Source organism: Myxocyprinus asiaticus, chromosome 16 (genome assembly GCF_019703515.2).
Source record: "Myxocyprinus asiaticus isolate MX2 ecotype Aquarium Trade chromosome 16, UBuf_Myxa_2, whole genome shotgun sequence".
In the NCBI taxonomy this organism is placed as follows: Eukaryota; Metazoa; Chordata; class Actinopteri; order Cypriniformes; family Catostomidae; genus Myxocyprinus; species Myxocyprinus asiaticus.
In genome coordinates, this window is record NC_059359.1 from 14103460 (window position 1) to 14125551 (window position 22092).

The 22092-nt window shown below is 37.2% G+C and overlaps 1 long non-coding RNA gene across 2 annotated transcripts; it reads right to left on the minus strand.

Moving 5' to 3' along the window:
* Positions 1-15089: 15089 nt before the first annotated feature.
* LOC127454146 (uncharacterized) lies at positions 15090-21016 on the minus strand. 2 transcript variants are annotated; one of them, XR_007899497.1, is made up of 7 exons: positions 20357-21016; positions 19750-19884; positions 19471-19660; positions 18552-18694; positions 18241-18360; positions 17921-18145; positions 15090-17004 (listed from the first exon to the last, which is right to left on the minus strand). It is a non-coding gene; the product is annotated as an uncharacterized LOC127454146 (long non-coding RNA). The 2 variants fall into 2 exon arrangements; XR_007899496.1 differs by having other exon boundaries at positions 18241-18694.
* Between the last annotated feature and the right edge of the window lie 1076 nt (positions 21017-22092).

Consider the following 22092-nt stretch of genomic DNA (forward strand, 5'->3'; position numbering starts at 1 on the left):
AAGTTACACACAATTTAACTTTAAGTTCTTTTTTATATTTTCCCTTTTCTGACAAGAAGTTGTTGAGATAATTTGTCCAATATTGCACTTTGAAGTAAACGATATGACTGATGTTGCATACAAAACAACAGCTGCTTTTATATTTAATTCAAGGAAATTACAAGAGTGCATGTTATTTTGCTCCATTCATTACATCAGAGGGTCGTGGAATGCTAATCTCAGAATTGAGCAAAAGTTTCATTTGGATTATAAATGAGAACAGATGGATTTGGGAGGTTATAACAAGGGCTACTGTGCTATGAAAGCTGATGTTCTCTTTTAGAGGTTCAGAGCATTCTCTCTCTGTTTGACTTAGGATTGGGTTCATGTATCATGCCAGTTATGCAACAGTCAACAGCGCACAACCACACTCCCCGTTCTCTGTGCATATGAGGACATTGTAATGAAAGCATTGTGTCTCTTAGTCTTTTGACCTTGTTAACCAAATATGTAAAACAATACGTTGTCATTTTCTTTATACATAATCATTAAAGCTACGCAACAATTTACCCATCTCCTCTAACAAGCCATATAATTGAAATGTGTATCATTCACATCCAAAGCACAAACTGTGTTGGACAAGTTATGCACCAAAGTTTAATACTTAAGGTTAGGGGTTTGTTTAAATCCCTAACTCTGTAACACTTTACAATAAAGTTCCATCTGTTAACATTAATTAACTAAATTAGTTAACATGAACTAACACTAAACAAATTTATTAAGCATTTATTAATTAGTTACTGTTAATTTTAACATATAGTAATACATTTAAAATCAAAAGTTGCATAATGTTAACATTAGCTAATGCATTGGGGGCCTGGGTAGCTCAGCAAGTAAAGACGCTGACTACTACACCTGGAGCCGAAAGCTCAAATCCAGGGTGTGCTGAGTGACTCAAGTCAGGCTTCCTAAGCAACCAATTGGCCCGGTTGCTAGGGTGGGTAGAGTCACGTTGGGTTGACCTCCTCGTGGTCGCTATAATGTGGTTCCCGCTCTCGGTGGGGCACGTGGTGAGTGTACGTGGATGCCACAGAGAATAGCATGAAGCCTCCACATGCGCTAGGTCTCCGTGGTAACGTGCTCAACAAGCCACATGATAAGATGCACGGATTGACGGTCTCAGACGTGGAGGCAACTGATATTCGTCCTCCACCACAAGGACTTAGATCTCATTGGGAATTGGGCATTCCAAATTGGGGAGAAAAGGGGAGAAAAGGGGAGAAAAAAAAAACCATTAGTTCATGCACTATGAATTAACATGAAGTAACAATGAACAATTGTATTTTTATTCATTAACATTAACAAAGATTAATAAATTATGTTAAAAACATATTGTTAATTGTTTTTTTCATGATACCTAATGCATTAACTAATGTTAACGATAGGAACCTTATTGTAAAGTGTTACCCCTAACTCTGAGTAAAAGTAATAGTGATGCTCACCTTAGCAAGCACCACTGATTAGAAAGCTTCTAGTTATTTTTGTCCTTTGTGCCCATAGGTTGTATAAAATAACAAGTGCTTTTATTTAATTCTGTGTTTTTTAGTAAATAAAGTCTGAAGGTCTCAGTAAGAGATACTTTGTGTAATACCTAGCACCAACTTATACGAAAACTTGCGAAGAGCACTTCTAAGGTACAAACTCTCATTAACAATCCTAACTGTCACATTATGACAGTCCAGATATATGGAAATGTTTAAAACTAATGTTTTCTTAATTCCATTTTCCACTTGCCAAATGTGGAAACTTATAACATTCTAGAAATATAGAGATTTTTCTTTTTTTTTTTTTTTACAAAAGATGGATTACTTCTGCCCTGACACTAGCGTAACTTAACCTGGAAGAGATACAACTAGGTCCTGTAATGCTAGCCCTGAAACTTTATTCTGGAGACTCATTAATCATAAAGTAGACCAACGTCAGGGACCTTTAGTGACACTCTCCCCTGCCTGCTGTCTTTCTTGAATACTTTTGACCATCCCAAACAATAGAAAAATAACAGCAGTTTCCTTTTCCAAGTCTCAATGTAGTTTCTCCATGACAAACCAGGAAATAGCAGATATACTGTTCAGAGGTGAGTTGATTCTATCTTATAGTAGCCAAATTTATATGCTTTGCATCACTGAACAGTGCATACCATCAAGGAATTATTGACCCTTAGCCAGATAATTTGATATCTTAGAAACAATATCAAATTTCCTCTAAATGAGCACAAAAGGAGTTTTCCATGTAAAACACATAATAAAAAGCTCTAACAACCATTTATGACATCACCAGCAGAAAATACCCAGTTTTTTTTAGGCTTCTTTATGAAACTTTCTACTACGTTTCTGTCAGCCTGTATATCAATATACATTCCTTTGTGGGCAGTGTGTCATTTTTGGACTGTATTTTAGCATTGCAAGGTAGTCTGAGGTTTATGTGTGATCCGAGCACCCATCATTAATTAAGCATCTTTTAGCAATACAAAATAGACCATATTGACAGAAAGCTATGTGTTTTTCAGTTGGTTAGTGGTAATTAAATCATTTTTGTTGAATGTGATGTATGTAATGTCTGTGCCTCTAGCGGCGACAAATGGAATAGTAAAAATAATGATTAACTACAGTAGTTTCCAAACACTTCCCCGTCAGCCATAGGTCAGTTAGCAGATAGTCCCATCCTAAACACCATTGGTTAAGCCAATGTTGCTATGTTGGGATAAACGAGATGCTTAGATAAATCAGCAGTAATCAGAGAAATGTTTTGATAATGCCACAAAGTTTAGACTTTACACAGGAATCAACCTATGTATGTATGGCTTGCTATAATTGACTCTTCATCTTACTGTAAGGTCAGACAGGAAAAGTATTTTCAAAAATTAAAAAATTAAAAATTAACTCAAAGAAAACATTGAGTGTTTTTAAATTGTTTTAAATACAGAGCATAACATACCCCCACTAGAGCAATTATGCAATACTGTCCTGATATGTAATGCAAACGCTTGTCCTCTTAGTTCAAATCTGGTCAGTGGGTTTGAGATATTGACCTGATCCACTGTAGTACAGTGCTGTTGTTTGCCATATGCTCTTTCTCCATCACAGACAGCCACAGTTTTGTGTTTTTTTCCATTTAGAGCACAGTGTGACCACTTTAAAATGTCTGGCGCTATGTTAGGTTAGATAACACAATCGATGCTCTTGAGATCAATACAGCCTTCTCACTCACTCATTACAACGCCTGTGTTCATATACAACAAAGTCACAGTGACATTCAAGAAACATCTGAGCTTGTATAAAACACAACACAATACATTTCAGACTGAATTTTCTATGAAACTGTCTGATACCTGAAAAAAATAAGGTGAGAAAAAAAGCATTTTTTATTTAGTTTTCAGTTAAAAATTCAACTGCACTGATTTTATCAGCTACTGTACTTAGTAGTCACTGTTAGTAACTAGTAACTAGTAAACTAATATTGTTCTCCGATAATTATCTTAACTTGATTTTTACAGTTTCTGAAGAAAATGTGATGGTGCCTGCCCATGCAAAACTTCCTGCCATGATGCTAGGGTGTTCTGAGTGGTTGTTAGAAGCATTGCTATGTGGTTGCTTGGTGGTTACTTACTGACCTATGTCAAAACAGTCAACACCAAAGTCTTTATGATATTCTGGCCCCTAGATATGGCTCAGGTCCCAGACAAAACTAAGTAAGTCCAGTTGCCCAGAAAAGTAGTAGAACAACTCTCCTCAACAAGTAACAGAGTCTACATACTGAGATATCAATATTGTCTATAGCACAAACCAGCCTGATCTCATTATTATTTGTTGGTGCTCATTTACGTGTACATTTTGTACATTTAGATGCTGAAATGTACAACATGGATATATTGACAGCATATAACACGTAGACTTTTTTACATACCTACAGCTTTAGAAACATAAAAATATTTACGAATCCTTTGTATTATAAATATATTTGTATAGTTACATTTGTACTATTTAATAGATATTTTAGATCCCCTAACCCCAACCCTAAACCTAATCACTTCTCAACACAACAAACAAATGTAACAGGCAGATAAATGTACAGTTACAATAGTTTTAGTTATAATATACTATTATATAGATATTTTGGGGTCGCTAATCCTACCCTTAAAGGGGCAGTCACTCTAGGCTTTAAGCACGCTCATTTTTTATTTTTTTCCGGACAGTGCAACGGACCAGGATATGATGTCATGTGGAAGGGCTTCTGGTGTAAGTAAATAATACATCACAAATAACAAATAATATAATATTAAAAATGTTCAAATATATTGTCTACTCAATTTTTTTGCAAATATTGCAAACACGCAGCTTTGAAATATGTATTCTTTGTATTGAGCCAAGAGGTCAGTGTGTGACATTTCAATCTTCTATTGGTCATGCATCCTCTTGTCAAACAGATTCGCAGGTCAGAGTTCACCAAACATAAACTTTTGTATGCAGCAGAGTATGAAATTTCTTTGCATTAGCTTGCGTTTCCGGTCTCCCACGTTCGGATGCGTTTGAAAGGGAGTGAATGGAGCGCAAAGTGTAGTGTGACCGCCCCTTAACCCTAAACCTAACCCTAACCATATTTTAACAATATAAACAGTGCAGAACAAGTTACATGCCAACGTTTAATACATTAGAACAAACCCATAACCCTAAGCATTATTAATAATAATACTGATTCTTGCCTTGCACCACTTAGTAGTTACTGTAGTAGTCATAATAGTAGCCGTTAGTAGTTACACTAATGTCAGTATTGTTCTCCGATAATTATCACAATAAAAGGGATGTAGATTTACAGCCAAGAAGTTTACATGTGAAACTGATTAGGTCTCAATAGTTAGAATTAAAAATGCATCAGTATTGATAATAATGCCAGGAAAAAATAAAACACTATTTCCTAGCCACTACAAATGATGGTCACTCATTCAATACTCTGCAAACAGTAAGAGAGAGCTTAAACTTTTTATTCTGCATTAGATGTATGGGAATGTGTGTGTGTGTGTGTGTGTGTGTGTGTGTCAAGGCTTACTGCCCTGCATTGTAAAGGAGGCCAGCTGTTTCTATACCACTCAAACTGAATATGTGAGCATACCCACAAGTATCTGTGTAGCACAAAGCAGTTTGCAGTGATCACTGTACCCAAGCAGCTGCAAGCTGCAAACAGAGCTCAGCGTTAATTACACAGCAGTCCTGATCTGCCTATCTTCCTCTAAAGAGCCCGGCTTAAACTCCCTGCAGACTACTGCCGATTCAGGGCAAATGAAAAGCCGCTAGCGTGCCGGGTATGATTACGCCCTTGTTCTACATAATTTATCTTTCACAAAGAACAGTTAAGACAAATAACATTTGAGTGTGATACCTCCCAGTTGGAAGATGCTTTCAGGTTGATCAGTTTATTTGTCAATGTAGTGTAGTAGTATTTTAAATATTTATCAATTTGAGCTGGAAAATAAAGTTGGTGATATATGCCCACACATACATAAGCACACACACAAACACTAACACACATACACTCAGGCTTGTTTGCGTATGTGAGAACCTTCCATTGACATCTATTGTTCTTAAATTAAGCTCATAATTACTTGTAGAGACTAACCCTAACCTTACCTCTGACCTTCAACTTATGGTACTAGTAGTGCTTGCTAAGGCAAGCATCACTATTACTATTGTTCATACTCGTTTACAAAACCTCTGTCCCTAAATATTAAACCTCAACACATAACTCATCCGTACTGTTTATTCTGTGGACATTAATGATCTTAAATTTTGTGGCTTGCTGTTGGAGAAGTGAGCTACTACTTTTCTAAGTGGGCTTTTGTACTTTTCCGTTGGACTTATGATTTTTGCCTTTACAGGTGGGATCCAAGCCATATCTAGGGAGCAGAATATCATCAATGTCTCTTGAAGGCAAGTCAGGTCACTCGGTGTCCATGTTCATAATGCCTTCGGGAAGTCAGCGCTACGATTTCTCTTATTTGTAAGTATACCAGTAACCCCAGTTATTCTTTAACATTTCTGATATCATAGAGACTTGGGTGTGGATCCTTTTGACTTTGGCCAGTGAGTAAGCATCTAGCAATCATCTAGAAAGCCAAAGCAACTGCACAGAAATGCCCTGGAAACCACCCAGAACACCCTTGCATTAGCTGTGAGTTTTGGCACAAGGAAGCATGACTCATAGTTTCTACAGAAATGCAAAAATCTACACTGAAAATCTTTTTTTATGGTAAAATACCAGCAGCTGTGTTTGCTAGAAATTCACTGTAAAAATACTGTGACCATGTTTCAGGCTTTACGGTATGTCATTTTGGTGCCTGTACATTTTACAGTTTATTACAGTTTATATTTTTTAATTATATAAACTTAATATACCAAACTTCTGGAACAACAAAAATCTGCTTTTAATTTTTAAATGTATTGTTAAACACCAAAGTAACAACAGAAGGCCATATGATGACCTAAAGTTCATCTAGAGTAGCCTTTCTTGAAACAATGGGCATGTAGAGACAGTGCACCGTGTTACTCACACAAATACAAAACACCATCAGGGCAACACATGTGACACTAAAATAATGCAATAAACATTAACTAAACTACATAAAATATAACACAGAACACCCCAATGCAAAAGTATGTCATTAATTATATTGAAAAACATATTTTTTACATCTAAAACACATAATTTACGGTAAAATTACATGTATTGTCTTGTTAAATCTCTAATAATTTTTTACTGTATCCTCCTGAGACCCGAGTGTGGCTGCTGTGTGAATTTTCCATTTCCCTTTTTGATTTGTAACTAGTAGCACCTAATAAATATGCAAAAAAATAAATAAATAAAAATATGCACACAAAAAAAAAAAAGTCTAGAGCAAATAAAAATTTATATCCTCATATGTGGAGAGCGGAACTGAAGTTGTAAAATTGTAAATAATACCAAGCTATAGAAAGCACGATTTTTTTAAATCTAATTGTTTATTATGTTTCCAGGAGTGTAGGTTATTCATGTTTTTGAGATGTTACGGACATCACAGCTGATTTTCTGTAAAGCTGCTTTGGACAATGTGTATTGGGAAAAGCACAAATAAAAAAACTATACAGATAAAAATGATTTGACTTGTTTTTTTGTTTTTTCTCCCCTTTTCTCCCCAATTTGGAATGCCCAATTTCCAGTGTGGTCTAAGTCCTTGTGGTGGCGTAGTGCCTCAATCCGAGAGGTGGAGGACGAATCTCAGTTGCCTCCACATCTGAGTCTGTCAATCTGTGCATCTTATCACATGGGTTTTTGAGCCCGTTACCGCAGAGACGTAGCGTGTGTGAAGGCTTCATGCTATTTTCCACGGCATCTATGCACAACTCACTATTTGCCCCACCGAGAGCAAGAACCACACACTGACCACACATTATAGCAACCACGAGAAGGTTACCCCATGTGACTCTACCCTCTCTAGCAACCGGGCCAATTTGGTTGCTTAGGAGACCTGGCTGGAGTCACTCAGCACGCCCTGGATTCAAACTCGCGACTCCAGGGGTGGTAGTCCGCGTCTTTACACGTTGAGCTACCCAGGCCCCCCGATTTGATTTGTTTTGACTTTTATGTTACAATGTTTTTTTCCTCTTTGGCAACAAAATCTATGTTCTCTCTTTGCACTGTCAAACAAACAAGTGATAGCCAGTGCTGAAGCATTTACCAATCAGAAATTAGCATAATTTATTCTGAAGTAATTGCCAGCATTGTCCAATCACTGCCAACCATGTAAAAATACAAATATACATTATAAATTCTGAATCTAAGTACTGATCCATCATGGCTGATGAGCCAGAGTCCCACGTCATGGCCACCGAGCCAGAGTTCCACGTCATGGCTGCCGATCCAGAATCCCATGTCATGGCCGACGAGCCAGAGTCCCACGTCATGGTCGACGAGCACAGCCACGCCTGAATCTGCTCCATGCCATGTCACAGCCACGCCTGAGTCTTCTCCATGCCATGTCACAGCCACGCCTGAGTCTGCACCATGCCATGTCACAGCCACGCCTCAGCCTGCTCCATGCCATGTCACAGACACGCCTCAGCCTGCTCCATGCCATGTCACAGCCATGCCTCAGCCTGCTCCATGCCATGTCACAGCAATGCCTCAGCCTGCTCCATGCCATGTTACAGCAATGCCTGAGCCTGTCACAATAACCTCTCAGTCTCCTTCACACCATGTCACAGCTGAACCTCAGTCTGCTCCATGCCATGTCACAGCCAAGCTTCAGTCTGCTCCCTGCCATGTCTCAGCCAAGTCCCAGACTGCTCCATGCCATGTCACAAGCCTGCCTCTGCTCCACGGTCCAGGTCTGCCTCTGCTCCACGGTCCAGGTCCATCTCTGTTCCACGGTCCAGGCCCGCCTCTGCTCCACGGTCCAGGCCCACTTCTACTCCATGGTCCAGGCCCGCCTCCGCTCTACGAGCCAGTGCTCACGCCTGCCAGGGCCAACGAGTCAGCATCCACGCCTACCATGGCCAAGTCAGGATCCTGCTTTACCATGTTACCACGTCATGCCATGTAGCCACGTCAAAGTGATTTATCCTGTTTCCCTCATGTTCATGTGTCTTGTTTCTATTGATTCATAGTCTTGTTATTAGTTCTGTTATGTCATTGGTTCATGGTCATTGTCTTGTTATCTTGTTTATAGTTCTGTCTGTTCATTGGTTGATGTTTCCCTCGTCCATGTACTTAAGCCTCATGTTTTCCATTGTGTCTTAACTTGGTATTGTTAACATATCGTTGGTTGGTTGTCAAGTCAAGTCAAGTTAAGTTAAGCCATGTCAAGTCAAGTCAAGTCTAGTCCAGTCAGGTTCATGTTTATGTTCACGGTTTTTGGTTTTCACGTTTATGAATAAACTGCATTTGGGTCCTTCACATCATCATCGTCTTCGTCTGCTTGCTCGTCATTGCCAGCCATCGTTACAATAGGATGCTCCCTTACTCCTTATTTAGTGAGTGACTTAACCTCCAGTATGCAGTCTGTCTGCACTGGTCTCAGAACAGTTCAAAATGCACTGTATTTTCATTCTAACTCAATATAAAGCCTCTGAAAGAATATTTTTTCTCAATGTGAAAATGCACAGTAAATATAGGATTTCTAATGAAAACCTTGTGCTATTGTACACATTAGTTTACATTCTTTTTAGCAGCGTGGCGTTTCGCGATAAAATGCTCAAATATTATAAATGGCATATTGGATTAAACTAGAGGCTCGAATCTTTTGACACAAATAGGTTTCAGTGTAAAAGCTTAATTAGGTTTCTTACCAGATGTAGTTTTGTTGGCGTTTCTGCCAAAGACAAATGCTGTTATCAGCGCCATGTTGTTTTGTCACATGACTTCCATGACACTGGAAAGTTTAACCCTTTACTGACAACCCAGAGTCTCCTGAACTGACATCAGTGAGTTTTAATGAAATTAAATTATGCGTTGCATATAGCGAAGCCAAAATATAATGTCAACACATGTGTACGCGGGGTTGCACGAGGGTATATGTTAAGCTGTTACCTGTACCTATATATTCTCTTGTAAAAAAAAAAAAAAAAATGAAATAAAATAAACAAAAATGAAATTATAATTATAGTAATTCTTTTTTCATTTAATTATTATATGGGAAATCTGACTTTTTTCATCTAAAAAAATAATTTTATGTCAAAATACATGTATTGTCTTTTTAAATACATTATAATTTTGTACCATCAATGTTACCTGTAACTGTTAACCAATAAACGTTTATTTACTGTAGCATTTTTACATTCTTTTTCAGTTGAAATAAAAGACATTTTTACAGTATAGGTCTTAAAACATTTTGCTTCAACTGTAAGGATATTTTTAGAAATTTGGCAAAACACAGTAACTACACCAACACTGAAACATGGCTTCAAAGTTACTTGGTTTTAGTGCAAATTTTGTAATAACTACAATTATATCACTCTGTTTTCTATTAATCTAAGCATAGTCGAGTCAAACCTATCAATCAAAGGACAGATCATAGTCTAAAAGTCTGATTTCGGTCATAACAAAATGTGTAGTTACTGTTTGCTGTTATACAGCAGTATATCAAAACAAGTCCAAACACAAACACACGCGCACACATGTGTATGCTCAAAGGGCTTTAAATCCCTAAGCAGGTGTATTCATGGTCGTGTCATGCTGAGTAAGCAGCCTGTGGACAACTGTGCTGTCCCATCAGCTGCTGGTGATAACTGCCCTTCTCAGATTTCACTCTCCCTCACCTGTTCTCGACCCTGGCCACTGCCCTGCCATGTCCTCCACCCAGGGGCGTAGCAGTCATTTAAAAAGTGGGGGGGGGCAGCTATCAGTAGGCTTGCACAGACCCAACACTTAGAGTGCAATATTTATATTTTACAGTATATATGAATATACAAGTATTATATTAATGTATAAGTATTATATACGTGTAGTATTTTAAAGATTCAAGTATTGCAAATTAAGTGCAAAATTTTGCAAAATTAGCTGCAAAAATACAGAGCATCTTGTGGAGCACTTGCTTTTGTTTCACACATGACAATAAAAGACTGAGCACAAGCTGGTCCTGAATAAATGATTTAATCAATTACAATAATGACAATTGTGCATGTGCACAATTTTATTTTTTACTCTGTGCTTGTGCATTGTGGGATTTAAATGTATCCAAGTGGCTCGAGTGTTTTGACTACGTTCTCCAAAATTCATTCAGATCCATTCGTTCAGTGACTATTTCTGGTGATGCCACCGGGTGATGTCTTGTGTGAAATTAGTTAGTCACTGAATCAACGATCAAAAGAAATTTTTAATACTTTAACATTTTTATGTCTACAGACCTACAAACTATTACCTCACAAACATAATATAAAAAACATGACTTAATGAAGAATCATGCACTGTTATAAACTCTACTTACAATGTGTGCTTAAAAGAAGGATTGTCCTTTGTTTTTTCTGTAGTGCATTTCACGTAATGCTGCCAATCAAGAATGATATGCCGATAAATAACTCTCATTTGTGTGTTCCTCATCTCTAGATTATAGATCAACATCAGTGCTGATAAAAAACAGATAAATGAGCATCGTTGAAAGCATCTTTGTAGAAATTAACGGAGCTGTGTTGATTAGACTGTCTGACTGATGGCCTATTATGTAAGGGTTGTTTCGGCTCATGAAACTCACCTGTGATTGGCTGGGTGGTCGCTCAATCAGCCCAAAGTAACAAAATGCAAAGAATACTGTAAACAAATCCACCATTTGGACTCAATATGGGTTTAGCTTGGAAAAGTGCGGGGGACCAAATCAACTTTTTTAAAGAGTGCGGGGGACATGTCTCCCACGTCACCCCTGGCTGCTATGCCCTTGCCTCCACCTTCTCGCATAGTCCCAACAAGTTCACTGTTGTTGACTTCAAGATCAGGAAGATGAGCTCAGGTTTCATCAACTGTTATGCACAACCATTCTTGCCAAATTGATTATCCCCCAAGATAATAGCAGTTCCCTTTGTGAGTAAAAGTGTGTGTGAATATACTTCATGTTCCATCTCCCTCTCTGTGTCCCTATTTTATTAACGGTTCCCCTTGTGCCAGCACCCCATGGTTCACATAGCTTTAGAGGTAGTGTGTGAAAGTGTGTACAGGCCAGGGAGACTCATAAATAACAGAGACACAGATTATGACCCCTAAGAGGCTGCAAATCAGACTGGCTTGCCTGGAATGGAGCAGTGAGAGCCCTGCACAGTAGTTCATTATTTTTAATGAAAGACCTCTCCATGAACCATTATATTAGAGTCTGCTGCATTCCAGCACTGACTCAGTGTTGCCCAGACAAACAGGGCAGTTAAAGGGATAGTCACACAAAAATGAAAATGTCATCATCATTTACTCACCCTCATGTGTCACCGAACCCGTTTGACTTATTTTCTTCCTTGGAAAACAAAAAGAGATTGTAGGCAGAATGTTAGCCTCATTGATAAGGAAAAGATACAATAAAAGTTTATGGTGACAGAGACTATTATTCTGACAAACATCTCTTTTTGTATTCCATTGGGGGAAAGTCATAAAAGTTTGGGACAACATGAGGGTGAATAAGTGATGAAAGAATTTTTATTTTTGTGTAAACCATCCCTTTAAGCTAATTAAAATTACCATAGAGCTAGCGATTGTGAAGGCTGAAGTCATCTGAATGGGTCAACAGTTGCCGTGACCCCTTGGCTCTTGGAGCTAACCATACTGGCATACTGGAAGATGATGCTTTTATGATCTTTTCAGAGCTCCATTGAGGTTTTAGGGCCTTCCAGTTTCCACAAATCCTCCCAAAAGCCTCATCAAGGCATAATGTGTGGGGGTTTTTGCACAATATAACCCCTGGAGGAAAACAAATGGTGGTCATGATGACGTCCTAAGAGCACGGCGATTCAGCCTAAGAGACTGGCTAATATCTGTCATTGAGATCACAAACAAATCATATAAAATAAACTTAAGACTTTTGGCTATTTTGAAAAAGGGACAAGCTCTTTTATATGTACTGTTCCAACCATTATGGACCACCATAATGTAGAGTAAAATAGCTTTTTTTAGGCCATCATTTTAAACATTCACGAAAAACTTTTTTGATGTGGAAAATCTTTACATGTTAAAGGGATAGTTGACGAAAAATAAAAGCTCTATCATCATTTAATCATCCTAATGTTGTTCCAAACCCGGATGACTTTCTTTCTTCCATGGAACACAAAAGGAGATGTTAGGCAGAATGTTAGGGACAAACAGCCTCAGTCATCATTCACTTTTAGTGTATGGAAAAAAGCTTCAATCAAAGTAAATGGTGACTGAGGCTAACATTCAGCCTGTCCCAATGAAGAAGAAAATAAATGTAATACATATTTGAAAAAACATTAGATTTTTGGGTGAACTATCCCTTTAATTCTAATGCAAAGGCCCTTTAAAGGGATAGTTCACCCAAAAATAAAAATTATCTCATAATTTACTCACCTTCATGCCATCCCAGATGTTTCTTTCTTCTGCAGAACACAAAGAAATTTTTTAAAAGATTATCTCAGCTCTGTTGGTCCTTTCAATGCAAGTGAATGGTGGCCAGAAATCTGAAGGTCCAAAAAGCAGATTAAAGCAGCATAAAAGTAATCCATAAGACTCCAGAGGTTTAATCAATGTCTTCAGAAGTGATAAAATAGATGTGGGTGAGAAACAGAACAATATTTAAGTCCTTTTTTAACTATAAATCTTCAATTTCACATGTGAAAGTGAACGTGGAGATTTAGAACTTTCAGATGTGAAAGTGAAAGTGGAGATTTAGCGTAAAAAAGGACTTAAATATTGATCTGTTTCTCACCAAATTGCTTTTGAAGAAATCTTCATTTGTGTTCTGCAGAAGAAAGAAAGTCATACACATCTGGGATGGCATGAGGGTGAGTAAATGATGAAAGAATTTTCATTTTTGGGTGAACAATCCCTTTAATTGTGATTTGTTTCTTAAAGTAATAGGCTAGCAAATACCTTGCTATCTATAAGTTTTTATTTTAACATGCCATAACCCCAAGACTGATTTTTGTTTGAACTAAACAAATATAAGAAGGGATAGTTGAGAAGTTGAAAGCAGGGACTTGTGCAGGCATGAAGACAAACACAGCAGGAGGATAGAAGGAAGTTGTTGTTTATTGTTAACTCTTTTTATGGTCGTTTGCAACTATTAGCAGTTTGTTGCTTTAAATATTTTTTTATGCTAATAAGACATTGATTAGAAATTAAGCCAATGAAAGTTCTTGTGTTAGTGAAAAAAAAAAAAAAAGGTCAGTACCAAATGTCACTTTTGTAAAATTGTGTAGTTAAATAAATTTCCATAAAAAAACAGCTCAACGTATGACCACACGTTTGAATATGAACTGAAACATGTTATACAGTATCTGTTAGTTAGATGTAAATTATACTCAGTCCAACCTACATGAATATCATTCCACATGAATCTAATAATATTGGAACATTATTGATTTTCATAAAATAGGGTGTAGCCTACCTGTTAGACTTGTGCAACATCTGCTATTTTTACATGCAAGTTAAAGGGATATTTCACCCCAAAATCAAAATTATTTCATCATTTACCCATCCTCATCCTTAACCCTCCAAACCTATATGACTTTATTTCTATAGTGGAACAAAAAAGAAGGTGCTCGGCAGAACATTAGGGACTAAAAGCCTTCTATGAAATAAAAGATCAACATCAACACTTTTCAAAAATTCTCCTCTTGTGTTCCTTGGAGGAAAAAAGATTTCAAGAACTAAATTTTCAATTTTAGGACGAACTACACCTTTAACATTAATTGTTTTCTTTCATCTCAGGCTTTTAAAATGTGTCTTGGTGGAATAATGTACAAAAGAAGCTCTTAGTACATTATAGACATTATAGACAGGCAGGCGCAGGCCATTACCCACCGCGTCCAGGCTTGCAGACCACTCATTGATGGTGTACAGCTCATGTATAGTGCTGGATATGAGAATGTTTAGTGAATTATGCACAGTGTTGACCATAAATGATGTGCTAGTGGTGCGACCTAAATTGCACTGGTAGTTGGATCGTTTGATTAGCCCAGCAATTGGTTTTTAATTTGATTTAATCTGTATTTCCCATAGTGAAACTAATTAAGGGTGCCTTGCATGTCACACAGTCACTAATCAATCTCTTATTTATTTTTTACTAATCCTGTTTTCGTGAAACATCTTTTGTCTGGCAAAGGAGTAGAAGTGGTTTTGGGCACTCGGTAGTTGCAACACACACATTATTACCAGTCACTTATTTTCAGAAACGAGTTTACAAAGAAATGAATGCAGGAAAATGAATCAGCTGTTTAGAGGCCCATTTCACACACTAATGATTTCCTGGAGGAAAACTTGCCCAGGGACAGAAGCTCCATTGAAGAGACAAATGTGTTGTTTACAGGCAGGGAACATATCAGCAAATTCTTCAGCGTTAATCAGACAATTCTTTGCCCAAATCTGTTGGCTTACAGTCGCATTTATTTTTCACACATAAGGATTTACAAAGCCCAATAGCCCTATAAGAAGCATGGGGACTAGTGTTATAATCGCATATTAAAAAGTAATTACAATGTAATGACATTGAATGTGGATTCAAAAAACAATCAATATTGAGCATCTCTAAAATATGTTAGAAGTGAAATTGTAAATTAATTAATAATAAATACAATTCTAACTTATGAACAACCCTAAAGGAAATATGGGAGGCTTAATTTAAATAAAAGAAATAGCAGAGAGGAGACAATTCTAAAAATAAAAATACAATACATTTTAGACATCAGAGCCCAAATGTAATGGGGCCACCGAGCACAGATTCTGAATGTGAAGGCAATATATATATATATAGATTTTTGACAGGTAATAGGAAATAAATTCTCAACATAAATATTGTAATTTAAAATATATGTTAGTAAATTGCTTACAATTAAGTATTTAACACAAGAGTACTGGTACATGACACAGAGTAACTATTACTGTAATTACAAAAACTACACTCTTATAAAGATAAAACTACCCTTACAAATCAGCTCCACTGGGTAAATATTGCCATTTAATGGAAAAATAACTATTTGTGACACTACTAGATATAGTCTTACTTAATGCATTTTTTTAGCAAGTTTGTCTGTTTTACACATTGATTGTAATGTCCTTCTTACATAATTGCATCTTTAACTTACAACCATATCACATGGTCATCGTGATTCAGGGTCTGCTTTTTTCCATCACATATTTTCCACTAGTTTGTAAACTGAATTGTAATGCTGCCTTGTTGAATCATAATTTACGTAATGGTATCTTCAAATGCATATCATACTATATGTTTCCCAAAACACATTTTTAATGCCATCTAGTGGTTAAAAGTAATATAAATAGGCATAAACATATTCAGCACAATCTAGCTCTCCTACATTTTCTTCAACGATTTTTATGGGAGTTTGTACTGTTGTGGTACCATCAAAAAGTTAATGTGCTAGAATGTGCTGGGTATTTTCATGTTCTCAGGAAATGACCTCTGACAACAAAGGATCCAGAAAAGCTCAAGAATACGATGTTGTTGGATGGTTAAAGCTGTATATGTGTAATAAGAAATAGTCCCACTCCAAACTCCAATTTCATTGGTTGAGCTATTGTTGCTGTTGGGCTGGTTGGGATACTCAAACAAACAGCAATGTGTTGATAGCACCACAGAGCCACAGAATTAAGACTTTTTGGAGAAATCAACCTATGATGGTTTACTTATAGCTGTCATTGCACATTAAACTGGAACAGGAGAAAGTATTTTAACACTGAAAAAATGACACACTTCACCTTTAACAAACGCAAAACTCTTTCCCTCTGCTCTGTCCTCTTTAAAATTTCCCTTTAAAAGTTCCCTGAGGTTTATTCTTGAAAATATATTTCCAAAAATAAAAAGTGTTAGAAAGCCATCTCCTGAAGACAAATTTACATTTACATTACATTTATGCGATTGGCTTTTATCCAAAGCAACTCACAGTGCATTCAGGGTATACATTTCTATCAGTTTGTGTGTTCCCTTTGAAACTAACCCATGATCTTGGCATTGCTAGCACCATGCTCTACCAGTTGAGCAACAGAAATGTGTCAAATCATATTATATAGTTTGCCCCGTTATATTTCATATAGTTTGACCTGACATCAGCTCTGCCATGACTTCCTCTCTGCGGTTCTGCCATCTCGTGAGAGGTTGGTTTGCAGCTATCACCAATAGAGGGTGTCCCTGCAACCAGGAAGTGTGATCCAGTATGTGTGCCTTACGATGCATCACCTTCGGTCATTCAGTCCAGCAGAGCACTTGTCTCCCACAACCTTCTTGCCACTGCATCATCTTTACCTTCTGGAGCAGGGGCTTTTTCAGCACAATCACTGTGATATACATAAAACTCATTTAAACATACATATTTGCAGGGTGAAAATATAGATCCCCGTAATTCACACATATTTGTGCAAATTTGAACAGAACACAGGCACACATACACCAATCTAAATTCACTTAAATGGATAGTTCACTCAAAAATGAAAATTCCCTCATTATTTACTCACCTCCATGCCAACCCAGATATGTATGACTTTCTTTCTTCTGCAGAACAGAAATTAAGATTTTAGAAGAATATTTCAGCTCTATAGGTCCACACAATGCAAGTGAATGGGGTCCAAAACTTTGAAGCTCCAAAAAAGCACATAAAGGCAGCATAAAAGTAATCCATAAGACTCCAGTGGTTTAATACATGTCTTCTGAAGTGATCCAATCAGTTTTGGGTGAGAACAGACCAAAATGTAACTCACTTTTGACTATAAATTTTTACATCTGCAGTCTCCTTGGCGATCATGATTTCAAGCTCAATTACACTTCCTAGTACTGTCTAGTACTGTCAAGCACTATGGGCATGTGTCAAACGCTAGGAAGTGTAATCAAGCTTGAAATCATGATCATGCCTAGAGACTGCAATGGCAAAATGTACATTTTGGTCTGGTCTCACACAAAATCGATTGGATCGATTCAGAAGACATATATTAAACCACTGGAGTCATATGGATTACTTTTATGCTGCCTTTATGTGATTTTTGGAGCTTGAAAGTGTTTACATTGTATGGACCTTCAGAGCTTAAACATTCTTCCAAAAATCTTAATTTGTGTTCTGCAGAAGAAAGAAAGTCATACATATCTGGGATGGCATGAGGGTGAGTGAATGATGAGAGAATTTAAATTCCTTGTTCCTTTAAATACCAACTCTGTTTGATTGTGAAATGGCTTTAGCAACTGACAAATTCTGAGATTTACCCTGATAGTAGTATGTTTACATGAAGTAGCAGCCAGACTTCCTCTCTAAGCCCTCTGTGACAGCACAATAGATGGAGGTCTGAGCACCCTGCCAGGGAGTTTTCATCAGCAGCTTGCAGGGTAGAGACAATAAAGTCTTCAGCATAGGGTATTACGATTCAATATGGCAACTCGGCTCTGTTCGAATCACTCCTGGATGCAAGTAGTACGAGGAGACTCCAGTACCTAAACATGCAAAATGTTTGTGTAATTGCTTTATTTGTAGATGAAATGGTCACAGAGTCTACTTTTTTTGACAAAATAAACAAAAAATTTTTTACCTTTCATTCTTCGTGCAAGTTCTCTGGAGAAAAGCACATTGGACAGTTTACTCTGTCTATAGCTGATCAAAGGGCTGAAAGGTATTTTGTCAAAAAGCAGGTCATCAAATTCAGTCTTTCCTGCAGAAAAACATTAACAAACTATAGATATATACAAAGGGTGATTACAAGTGTTCTTAGGCATTTACTGTCTTTTCATTTTATTACACAAATATACCCAACATATTCATTCATTCTGGTTTGTATTTTCTTTTTCTTTTTTTTGTATTTTGGGCATGCTTATTTTTAATCAAAAGGAGATTACTGCTAACATGAGCAATGCTGGGCACGACTGGGAGAGGATTTCTTAAGCACCCCTAAAGTAAATTGGTCATAATAAAATCTTCCAAGTGATTGACAGCCAGCTGTGTCTCAAAGCCATACTCTATGGTCCACTTGGGGCACATCATCACACCTGTCAGAAAAAAAGACATGTCTCAATTTTTTAAGGAATAATTCACCTAAAAAATGAAAATTCTCTCATCATTTACTCACCCTCATGCCATTCCAGATGAGTATGACTTTCTTTCTTCTGCTGAACACAAACGAAGATTTTTAGAAGAATATCTCAGCTCTTTAGGTCCATACATTGCAAGTGAATGGTGACCAAAACTTTGGAGGTCCAAAAAGCATATAAAGGCAGCATAAAAGTAATCCATAATACTCCAGTGGTTAAATCCATGTCTTCAGAAGCGATATGATAGGTGTGGGTGAGAAACAGATCAATATTTAAGAAATGTTTTACTATAAATCTCTGCTTTCACTTTCTTCTTCCTTTGTTTATGGCGATTCACATTTTTTGTGCACATCACCACCTACTGGGCGGGGAGGTGAATTTATAGTAAAAAAGGACATCGATATTTATGTGTTTTTCACCCAAACCTATCATATCGCTTCTGAAGATATGGATTTAACCACTGGTGTCATGTGGAGGCACTTTTATGCTGCCTTTATGTGCTTTTTGGACCTTCAAAGTTCTTACCACCATTCACTTGCCATGTAAGGACCTACAGAGCTGAAATATTCTTCTAAAAATCCTTGTTTGTGTTCAGCAGAAGAAAGTAAGTCAAACACATCTGGGATGCCATGAGGGTGAGTAAATGATGAGAGAATTTTCTTTTTTGGGTGAACTGTTCCTTTAACCTTTGTACCTTTTTTTGAAGAGTCATGACGACTGACTGTCTTACTCACCTGCATTGTTGATGAGTATGTCTAGTCGTTCTTCTGTGGCAATGAACTCTTTTGCAGATTCTCGGACAGAGTAAAGAGAAGCCAGATTCAAGTGTCAGATGATTACACTGCCATTTCCTGTGGAGCGTCAAATAGTCTGCAGCGTTCTCAACACGAGTCAGATCCTGGCAGGCCATCACAACCCGAGCCACTAAATACATACATACACATACACTAATACACAAACCTAACAGAAAAGGCATTAATACAGTAGATGAATACCTAAATAATGTGCCATACCTCTGTGAGCCATATCTCTTGCTGTTTCCCTGCCAATCCTAGTATTGGCACCAGTGATCACAACTATCTTTCCATCCAGATGAACACCACTTTTGCAGACACCACCAGATATCCATTTCCGCAGCACTAAAAAGCCTGTATGAGACATGGAATTAAAGCTACATACAATGCTTAATGAAAGGTTTTGAGCAGATACTCCACCACTTCACTAGGAATCTCGAAATTCAGTGTATTTCAACATGTATAAAGATGAATAGATTAGGTAAGAAATAATAAATAGTGCATTTTATAAATCTAATGACAATAAATATTGTCTAACAAAATATTTCATCTTTAATTACATTGTTTTACGCTTAAATTCAGCTAAGTCATATTTAATTACATTTTACATTTAATTAAATATTTATTATTTATTTATAATTTGTGAATGATGTGACAAACTATACCCCAAACTTATATTTCAATAATAAATATCATATAGGACACATAACAGTGCAGGTCAAACACACTGCATTTTAATTGTTTTCATAGTCAATAAGGGGATGCGCCCTTATTTAGAATCTTGATTTAGAAGGCTCTAAAGGCGTCAAACAATAACGCAACTTACAGAGCGGCGCCAGCGCTATAGTTCACTCGGTCAGATGATATGACGTGATTCCTCTTATCATCTAGCAGTATCCAAATGAAGAATACCGACGGGGATGTCACAATGGGTGCTCTGTGTGCAGAATGGGGGCTATATGTAGGGCTTAACTGTTCACGCTTCGCCCATTGGATGATTACAAGCGTCTCTCTGCAAAATTCACCATGTTAAGAAACTTCACATATCTCAGTATCACAAAATAAGAAAATAAAAACATGTTTTCACATGGGTATTAGAGATTTTATGGTGGTTTTAGTAATATTTAGAGTACAATATTCACTGTTGCGTTTGGTTACGATAATGTGTATAATACAAATTTTGTCGTAGATATTTTGAAGTATGTAATCAAATAACACTTCGTCATGACCTAGAAAATGGCGCGGGGGTGCACGCACGCGCGCGCGCGCACTCACACGATTGCACTCAGGCAAATACTGAAGCTCAAATATCTGGTGTTTTTTTTGTTTGTTTTTATCAGAGCTTTGCGTATACATGGGTTTTTCTTCTTAAATTTGTATTAGATATTGTTATGTATGAGAGTTATTAAATTTGCAATTATTTACTTTATGAACCGAGTTTAGAAAATACCATTATGGTATGGTCTTTATTATATAACTGCAACCCACCAGCAACGTGATGAATAAAATCCTAACACTATGTGCTTTGCACTAATAAACGTCAATTGTTACTACTGTAAAGTGATGTCGTTGCAAGGAAGGAAGCCATTTTCTTGTTCCAGTCGCCACTCCTCTTCATTTCGGAGATTATAGCCAATCAGAGGCGCGAATCCAAAACCGGAAATGGCGTTTTTCGCGCATCAACCAATCAGAGCCATAGAAGGAGCTGAACCTCTGCCTACTTAGCGCACTTATTTGTCTAGTCGGTGACGTTCCTGCTGCCTTTGTGTTCTTTCCATATATCACAGTGAATATAGTTTGCTATACACAGTAAAACGGTAAGTATTATTCACAAATTTGACCATTTTCGCTGGTTCCGCGGCTTAATTCACTCGCTAGATCATCGTTGTTCATTCTCTGCGCAGAGGACAGTATGCGGAGTGCGTACTCCGTAGGCGCCGTTTGAAGGGGGTTGCTGCATAATTTGAGACCGAACATATGTAATAAATGTCGCGCTTTTTCACATTCCGACCAACTTTTGTTTTTCATCCCCATTTACTGTTGTTGTGCACCTATCTAAGACTAATGCTTCCGTTCTGGTCAGTCAAATCACTCTGAATCGTGCATTTTATGTCAGTGCACAGGAACTACTTTTCTCTCCGCCTCTTTCTATTGGAACCACATTGTGCGTACTTATACAATTTGTTGAGGGCTAGAGTGAAGTGATGTGACCGCATAATGCATACATAATTAATTTGAATGCAGGAGTGTTTATATTTTCTCCAATATATGTAAATAGAAAGCATTACTCGTTTTAATTACTTATTTTATTCAATTTTCAGGACAAATTGTTTTGTACATGGACAGACGCCAAGGCTGACGGACCTGAATGCTGTCAGAGACCGGTGAATTTTGTGAGGGTTTGCACATCAGATGTTTCATTGAAGATTTTAACCAAGCCATAAAATGAAAACAGCCTGATTTTTATTTTATTTACAATATTCTAAATTCTTTTGCCGAAAGTGGTTTAAGTAAATGCTTTTTTTTTTTTTTTTTGCTGATAGTAAATGCAAATTCACTGTT